General features: G+C 38.5%; 2 non-coding genes across 2 annotated transcripts; both read right to left on the bottom strand.

The window, feature by feature from the left end:
- Window positions 1-697: 697 nt before the first annotated feature.
- On the bottom strand, window positions 698-769 carry trnag-ucc (transfer RNA glycine (anticodon UCC)). Its single transcript has one exon. It is a non-coding gene; the product is annotated as a tRNA-Gly (tRNA).
- Window positions 770-1,880: 1,111 nt separating this feature from the next.
- trnaa-ugc (transfer RNA alanine (anticodon UGC)) lies at window positions 1,881-1,952 on the bottom strand. The gene has a single exon. It is a non-coding gene; the product is annotated as a tRNA-Ala (tRNA).
- Between the last annotated feature and the right edge of the window lie 7,391 nt (window positions 1,953-9,343).

Below are 9,343 nucleotides of genomic sequence, written 5' to 3'. Positions count from 1 at the left end.
TGCATACTTTTTGGCATTAAAATTTTTGCTCCTACTTTCACTCTATTTGGAAGTCAGGACATTTATCAATAAATAAATTTTCATACTGAAGGTTAACCACACATTTTCCAACAGATTAACACAGACAGCAGCTAAATTGTTTCAAAACAATTCAGAGGGTGTTTTGTATTTTCTTCTTAGCTTTTATATTTATTTCCTTTTAACTTTTTGATTTGAATTCAGTTTAGTTTTTAGTCTGTTTTCTATTTTCTAAAATTTCTATTTTTTGTAGATGTTTAGTTTTAGTTTAGTTTCAATTTTTGTCTTTATTAATTATTCTTGAATGGAGGGCATAATGTCAGAGGCAAGACACAGACTCACAGGCTTGTAGACGTTCAAAGTCTGCATAAAAACATTCAAAAACGGTAACGGTTTTTCACATTTACTTTTAGTTATCACTTTGGTTTTAGTTAACTGCAGTAACACTGATTCAGTGATGAGATTAGAGTAAGGCACCCCCACAAAACAAAACAAAACAAAACAAAACAAAACAAAACAAAACAAAACAAAACAAAACAAAACAAAACAAAACAAAACAAAACAAAACAAAACAAAACAAAACAAAACAAAACAAAACAAAACAAAACAAAACAAAACAAAACAAAACAAAACAAAACAAAAAACATTGCGCCAAAGATAGACACAAAAGATCCAGCGCTGCGATGGCCGGGAATCGAACCCGGGTCAACTGCTTGGAAGGCAGCTATGCTAACCACTATACCACCATCGCACAGAATGTCCTGAAAATCAAACACTAACTGACCGAAACACCTCTGAGCTCCGAAGTGAATCGCTGTTGTATGAAGAACATAGATTTAAAGTTGATGATCTATATTAACTGATCAAAGTGTGTTTACCGTTCTCTATAGTTCAGTTGATTTAGGGAGGTAACATGCTGGAACAAGTAATGAATTTATTTATTGCAATTACAACAATCCTAAACACCCCACGCCTTTCAGACACAGAACTTACTCTGAGTCTTTTCAGGAAGTCTAGCAGCTTTTTAACGTCAAAAGAAGTCTTTGCGATGCTGCAGAAATGAATCTGATCATAAATGTGGCGCTAAATGTTCCTTTTGCTTAAGAATTCAAACCTTTGTAATGAAATGGTATTTTTCACATGCTGTTCTCGTTTAAATTGCCTTCATAAAACAGGGTTTCAACAGGGTTAGAACACATAGTGGTGAGTTTAAGATGCGCATTTTGTATTCCGACTTAAGCACATTGTTTAATGAGCCTGGAAACAAAAGCGTCGGGACATCTTTAAGTTTCTTGAAGACGTTTCAACACTCATCCGAGAAACCGTGGACGGGTGTGGGTCATTATCAACAGTGGTTTCGGGTGAAGACCTTGCCTAGCTCTGTCATATGACTGAGGTCAAATGACCAAAGATTTGAATGGGCGTTCAGGCGCCTGGGAAGGGATCTCAAAACTGGATTATTGGTGGCAGACACTTGGTGTGGAAAGCCACCGCCTCTGTTCAAAGATGGTCGTTCACAGTGGACATAGGTGGCTTCTTTCCCTCCTTTTTCAAACCATGTGTCTTCTCTGTCCAAATCGTAGACACTGGCATTCACAAAAGAGCGACCTTTGGTCTTCAGATACAGATGTACAGCTGAGTCTTGTCCTGTTGAGGTGGCTCTTCTATGTCGTGCCTTGCGTTTATGAAGTGGCTGTTTGGTTTCTCCAATGAGACATTGCTCTTTCAACACGGAGGACAACCAGCGTCACGCTGTTAAGGGGATTAGTGTCATGACGTATATTCTCCCCTACCCATCTTTTGTGTCATTTAGGAAAGCTCGGAGTTCGAGCAGCAGTGCGCTGGACTGCAGGCAAAGAAAATGGAGATGCCGGGGATTGAACCCGGGGCCTCATACATGCAAAGCATGCGCTCTACCACTGAGCTACATCCCCTCGACCTGCCGCTTTCGGCAACTCGGCTCAGACGGTGTAATTTGAGAAGATTGCGCGACAATTGAAAATTGATTTCCTGTAATTTCCTTACTAATGGTTGTAAGTTTGGTAGACAGGTAGAGCTGGGTATCATCATCATAACAATCTGAACTTACTGTACAGAAGATGATGTTGCTATAATTCACAATATTGTGAAAGTGAATTTATAATTTATCAAGAAACAATTTCCCCAAGCCAAAGCACAAATGAAAGGAGAAGTAAAACAGGTTGGTCTAAAGTATGATTAAAGACAATTACTAATATATTGGAAAACCAGTAGATGTTTTTCTGTCTAACAGCTCCATTTCTAAACATGCAACTGTTTGATATAATGTGGAGAGTGTTGGTACAGATTTGATACTTAACGGCTGCGCAACCAATATAACATAGAAAGTTGTAATACAACCAAATTAGACATAGAGTACTTATCAATAAAATAATAATTTCAATAATTCCATCTACTACTACGTCTGAATGTGTCGGATTGTCGCCTTCAGTTTGGGACTAAAGAGATGTTTTTTTTTAATGCAATCATTTCATGCTTGTTTAAAAGCCAGCTTTCAATATATACAGTTTCTAATAAGCACAATGACCAGATAAAACATGTGGCAGTGTTTTTATTTAACACAGGCTACCGCGAAATGTTTTGATGAACCAACTGTGGGTATGAAATTAAACTCTTTTTTTAGAAGAACAATCTAAATTACTTTATTTTCAACTGTAAAGCCAAACTAGATTTTAAACATTTATTGTTTAAAAATGACAGCATATGTACTTGGTATCTCTAAACTATTTTAATGTGTTGTATGGGGCTTTTTCCACAAGATGGCAATATTGGCTTTGATTCTTGCAGAGGCAATGTGAATCCAACCTGCAGTATTTCTAATGAACAGCATGCACCCTCTTTGTGTGGCTCTGTGCATTTAGACATTACAAAAATCTATAATGCAAGTATTTATATGTTGGTGTAAGATCGTTTTAGAGCTGATGTAGAGCACACATATAAGTGTGTTTGTATAATCTCACCTAGGACTATAGCAGTGGAATCCCGCTGGTCACAATGAGGTCTTTGTGTCGAGTGCAGAAGCAGCAAGTGAAAACTCATGTGATGGAAAGGCAGTACAGTGTGCAAACCCAGTCTTAACTGTACACATTTATGTCTCTGCACAGTGTGGATAACCTGCAGCACACATATTTGAGTGACTGTGTTAGGGTCAACTAAGCTTGTCAGCACTGGTGCGTGCAGCCAACCGAACTTTGGGTGCAAACAAAGCATCGATCTTTAGAGTCTAGAGCTGCTGTGTGTGGATGTGCCACCAACCTGAACTTGCACAAGTTATTTAGGACAATAATTCAGAAATGATATTTTCTTCTTCTTTCATGCGAACAGTCACAGCAAACAAATCCTTCCAAAACTGAATTATTCAAGCATCTGATGGAAATCAAATAACAAAAGAAGCAGTTTTTATTCTTTCAAGTCTGTGTTGCTCCATCATCACATACAAATATGGACTCTTAGCAGAGCCAGGGCTCCTCTGTCAAGCCGACAAAGCTCTGTCTGTGCTACCACGAACAAGCCAGCGGGCACATTTACTGCATGGCCCTGATGGAACGGCATCATTTAGAGCAACTGAAATTTCCGCAGCTGCTTATGTGATGTTTTTCCACAAAGAGACTTTTACTTCACTGAAATGATCACTTGAACTTACACTGGCAACAAATTTTGCATGTTGTTGTGTCCTTCAGAGGACAGCAAACCTCTCTGACTTTATTTGCTTTCGCATGAATTGGTTTGCTCTTTTGACTCTGACTATAATAACTCTGATTGATAATTGCCTACCTGCAGAGAGTGTTTGTTGCCAGATGGGGGTAGTATCAAAAACATGTGCTACAACCGGTCTGTGGACTACTCTTGTTGATGCTGTTGTTGGTCCGTCAGAAGTGTGAAGTCATAACATAGAATGAGCTGAAGTGAAACTGAGTGTTAAAAACAATGGAAAAGGTCCACTGTCTGTACTTTTCATGCTGTATTTTTTATCTTTGATTGTTTTCACACTTATCCCATTCCTCGTGAACTCTACTGTCACTCCAATCCTTATTCCAGTAGACTTATCAACCAACTAGTATTCCACGATTGCATTTGTCATCCATGTTCAGTGATGCACATGGGACCATGTTTGCAGTGGGTGAAAACCTCTCCGTACACTGTCCTAACAGAAACCCAAACACAGGCTGTATGATTCATGAGGCTGTAGGCAGGTATCAACGCCTGTGCCATTTCTTGAAGACTGTTTGATTAACTTGTAAATATCACTTGAACATGCTAAAAATGTGCACACGTACCTGCTTTCATCGCACACTCAGAAAGATTTACAAAGTGAGTTATACATCTGCATTTCATGAAAATGAAATCAAATTCCAGAATAGTCTTATAGCCCAAGAGAATACACATGCCAGGTTCCCTCTCTGTGTGATGAGTTGGAATATTAGGACTAAGAGAAGGCAAACAGACACAGTGAACCAAAACAACGTAGATTTCATGGGCTTACCAAAGAACGGCTGCTTGTTTTCAGATGAAGCAATCCTGGTATGGCCTCTACGGCTTTACACCCGGGGGAACAGCAACCCTACAAACAGAACTCCAATGCCCTTTCACTTTGAGAAATGCAGGAAAAAACAGCCAAAACATTCAGATACAGGAAAACAAACTCTGTTTCCAGAGTATTTCTCTGGGTGAGATTCACAGACACAAATAAAGCAAAAACACAAAAGCTCTTTAAAGCCTTCTTTTGTGATTTTAGGTGACTTTCCACTCTGCATGCCACCATGTGGAAAATTGTACTGGTACTATCTCAAGTACAGTATTTTCTCACAGAGCCCATCTGGTGACACCGGTGTGATTGTCACATTGGCAAGCCAGTAGTTTACATTAGTTTAATGTCAGCACTCATTAGAAAAATGAATCCTTTGTGCATCTCAGACCTCACACATGTTAGTTGGCCCGATTACACAGAAACTAGCACAGAATGCGTCGCAGTTATGCCAGGTGGTCCTCAATACATGTTCTTTCTCAATTTTGATTTTGTACCAAAGACTCTTCAAAGAAATCACTCCCAGTTGTTCATGATATTTTATCAAGCCTTACCTAGACACCTTTTCAGAAAGTCCATGTTGGGTACATTTAGCCTAGAGTTCAATTGTCAGATATATTTTCCTCCATTCACTATAAAGAACCAATCTGCTGAAGTGTGAGAGTGACATTTTCAGCTAGACTACAGTAGAGAAATCACAGATGTCTCTCATTAGGTCACTAGTTTGGATCCCTCTGTATCACATTACTGGCCCTAGCTGCTCTGTGATTAAGGTGTTCCTGTTCTGTGTTTGTGTTGTTTAATACTGCACAAGCCAGTAAGCTACCCGTGACTAACAATGGACACTCTAACATAATGCTACTGTAGAAGCCCAGAGACTTAAAGCCTGACATTAGTGCTTATCGCAGGTGTTTAGAGGATCATTTAATGTCTTGGCCCCTTAAAAAAGTTTAACACTAGTGACTTGGAGGGTGGGAAAAAAAGGACGTTTTATTGACGGAGCTTACATGGCTAATATCAGTTTGGTCCATAGAGTATAGATCTGAATTTAAACAAATCTGTACCCATTTTAAAGAGTCATAACCTACTACAGGCAGATGAGAAGAGGCTTGGATGAGCTGTATAAAATAGATAGACAAATAACTAAAAGTAATCTAAAATTATGCATTGTTCTATTTATATAAATATAAATAAAGAGGTAAGTCATGTAAGTCATTTATCTTATGTAAGTCATAAGATAAATGACTTACATCGGCTCCTAGGCTCCAAGTGAATGCCAGTGATAGTAATGCACGTCTAAACAAGCTTCTGTTTGCTAAGTTTTCCATAATGACTTTGAAAACCATTAATTCCTGAATGCAACCTCATGGCAGTAATGCGAGCAGAAACTTCACCATGCCTTCCAGCGGACGTGATTCTGTGCTGTTACTTGGCCAAACATCCTGTCAAACTTCCCTGCACTGAACAATATTGTTTGTTTAGCTTTAATCATCCACTGTCTTGTCTTAGAGAATTAACTTTATGACTTCCTTTGGGTCCCTCTCTGAAATTCAAACCTCACAATTCTCTGACTCCCTCGTAGTTTTCTGTCGTTACAGAGCAAACAAGCCAACTCATTATCTGTTCCTCACTATATAAACTGGAGTGCAATTCATGTCTGTGTAAATACAAGTGAAAAGAAGGATCTGCTTGAAGGAATGGGGAATATAGGTTGGATTTAACAGGTCGTGCAGTAGTTATTTTAGTATCAATTTAACGTTAATCTTTATTGCATAAGACTTTCCACACATCTGCTTTCAAACACCATCCAACAAATGTAAATATAAGCACTAAATCTGAATTAACAATAAGAATGTTTATTCTGTTCCTTGTGGAGAGATTTATCATAAAACGCAGGCTGGGGATCAGAGAAACATGAAGATGGAGTCTAAACACACAGTATACATTACACATAGCGCCTGGGGCATTTTTAAAACATGTAATATCAGTGCTCACTGCGGCCCCTAATGCTAAGAAAAGAAGGGAAAAAATCCCAGTTTAAGTTTGCAGTACATATATGTTGCCTCTGAGTAATCTCTGATTGTGCCTTCAAAACTTACACAAAATCCCCTTAGTTCTTCCCAACAGGACTGGAAATGGATGCCCCAGAAATATGGCAGGAACACACGTTGACACTGCAACTGGATTAAGTGATGTGTTTATATTTGGGAAACAAATATCCACATTTTGAATCAGTATATTTCAGTGAAAATGAAACAGCAAACATTTAATCCTTCTTGAAACCGTACCTAAAAGCAAGCAATAGAGTCTAATAAAGTGCATGAAATTTACATGTTGTAGTTTGAATTTTCATGTAATTAACATTTTTTTTAATTATTATTTCTATAAAATAGGTAAGAAAAAATGTACAAAACAGAGTTGGATTGTTAAAGGTACTTTTTATATTTATTCTCTGTAGAAATTGACTAAAAATGTCACCACGGGTGCAGTGCTTTGCAACTAAGTGCGTTAAGATGGCTAATGAGCATTGCTCTTTAACCTTTGATTTCTTTTTAGCTCTACACACATTTAACCATTAGACCTATCCTTTTGTCAGGCCACTATTCTAATCAAATATAGGTTCTGCTCACTAACTGCGCCATCTTGTGGTATAAATTTGTATTACATAAAAGTAAAGCGCAGCACTTGTTTAAAATCAGTTAATATCGCTTCAACGGCATAGATATTTTGGACGTAGCAGTTATTTCTACTCATTCAGTTGACAGCATTAGTTAATTCTGGAGTCTTTAAACAGTCTTTAAACACAACAATGACATTTACATTAAAGCCAAATGAGAGAGTCCAATTCACTTTCCACCGTCCTCAGAACTGTAAACAATAAATCAATTCAATTCACTTTTATTTATACAGCGTCAAATCACAATAACAGTCGCCTCAAGGTGCTTTATATTGTAAGGTACACCCTACAATAATACATACAGAGAAATACCCAACAATCATATGACCCCCTATGAGCAAGCACTTTGGCGACAGTGGGAAGGAAAAACTCCCTTTTAACAGGATGAAACCCCAGCAGAACCAGGCTCAGGGAGGGGCGGGGCCATCTGCCGAAAATCAAGAGAGTGAAACAGAAAGAATGAGAGAGATATTCTTCAGCATCGTCACACTACCATTGTACATATTTTCACTGTTTAATAATGTTTTTAAAAAAACAGATTAGTCTTGTGAAAAAACGCGAGTGCAGTTCTACTTTTATCACACCGTCATAGCCATAAAAGTAGACTCGTATGTTACTGGAAAATTCAATGCCAAGAGTTTGAACGTCCCTACGGAGCGACAGTATCTGGTGTTTTTGCTATTGAAGTGTATGTCATCAGGCTAATATCTAACGAGCCCCTCAAAAAGTATCTGTGGATGTGCAAGAGTGTGGAAGCAGATTCAAAAAGCTCTCTTAAAAATCATTAATAATAGATATAGATATGTCTAGGATTAGCTGGCCAGCAGAAGAGCAGTATGTTTTATTGGATAAAAAAACTCAAACATGTAACCGTAACAGATAGGTAACTCCTGTATTTTTAGCATGTTATAAATTTTAATTGGCTATAAAATAATTGGTTTTCTTAGTTTTTAGTAAGTTTTATTTAAAAGCATGTTTCAATGTAAATAAAGCATATATTAGGCTTTTAAAATTGTATTTGTTGTATGTTGTGCTATTTTTGTATAAGGTACATCTCTGATAAAGTGAATATGGCCAAATGATGTATCTTTTTTTTTTTTTTTTTTTTTTTGCCTGTCCCGTTTGGCTCTTTTGCCATCAGAATTGTTGTCTAAAGGCAAAGAAAGATGCCCAACGGATTTACTTTACCAAATTGACCATCCCAGCCTTGCCATAATGGTCCATTTGATTCACCTTTTATTGTTTATTTTATTTTCACTTACTGAATATGGGACAGACTTGACTGGGGGAAAGAAGGGGAGAAAGAAAGAGGGAAAGAGAAACAGCTGAGAAGAGGGACGGGGGAGAAGGGCAAAAACCAAAAACCAACAGAGTGAGCAGAAAAAGAAAAAAAAGAAGAAAAAAAGAAAAAAAAAAGCATATATCAATCACCTGGGTCACCTGCTGAGAAAGAAAAAAGAAAACAAGCAGAAGAGAACAAGAGTAATAGAATAAACAGCATCACAATGATATATGGGAATATGACAGTAAATACTAAATATTAAACATTATTGTGCAGCACATAAGATCAACAGAACACAGTGTGCTTTGAGGTAGGAGCCAAAAAGGGTGTAGTTTGTGGGTGTGATCACCCGTGTGTACACCTGTGAGCATGGACGCGCTTGTTTTTTGTTTTTTAAAAGGTTCCTTCATGTAATGATCTGCTAGAGGGTGTGGGGGGGCCACAGCCCTGTCCTCCAGGGCATGAAGCAGGTATGGAGGAGATCAAAACTCCAGACATCCAGAGGCCCCCAGAACACAAGAGACCAAGGAAGACCAACAGAGGGGCAGCCGCGCCACTGTCCCAGAAAGAGCTGAGGAGAGTCCCAGATGAGGGCTCACTCAGCAGCCGCGGAGCAGAAACCAGGGGGAGTTGCAGTGACGCGCCCGTGAGCCAAATGATGTATCACTGACATGTATCAGTACTTCACCACAAGCAGTTGCCTCTACGATGTCCCCGTCTGAGATAAACGTGCACTCAGACCCACAACAACCCTTAACCTCACAGCAAGATGGGGCCTTTTCATTCGATCAGACACCAAGTG

The sequence above is a fragment of the Aulonocara sp. 'chitande type north' Nkhata Bay genome, linkage group LG9 (genome assembly GCF_057382095.1).
Source record: "Aulonocara sp. 'chitande type north' Nkhata Bay isolate Kocher_YH1m ecotype deep benthic linkage group LG9, A_spYH_male_GT1.1, whole genome shotgun sequence".
In the NCBI taxonomy this organism is placed as follows: Eukaryota; Metazoa; Chordata; class Actinopteri; order Cichliformes; family Cichlidae; genus Aulonocara; species Aulonocara sp. 'chitande type north' Nkhata Bay.
This window is presented reverse-complemented; position numbering and strand designations above follow the sequence as displayed.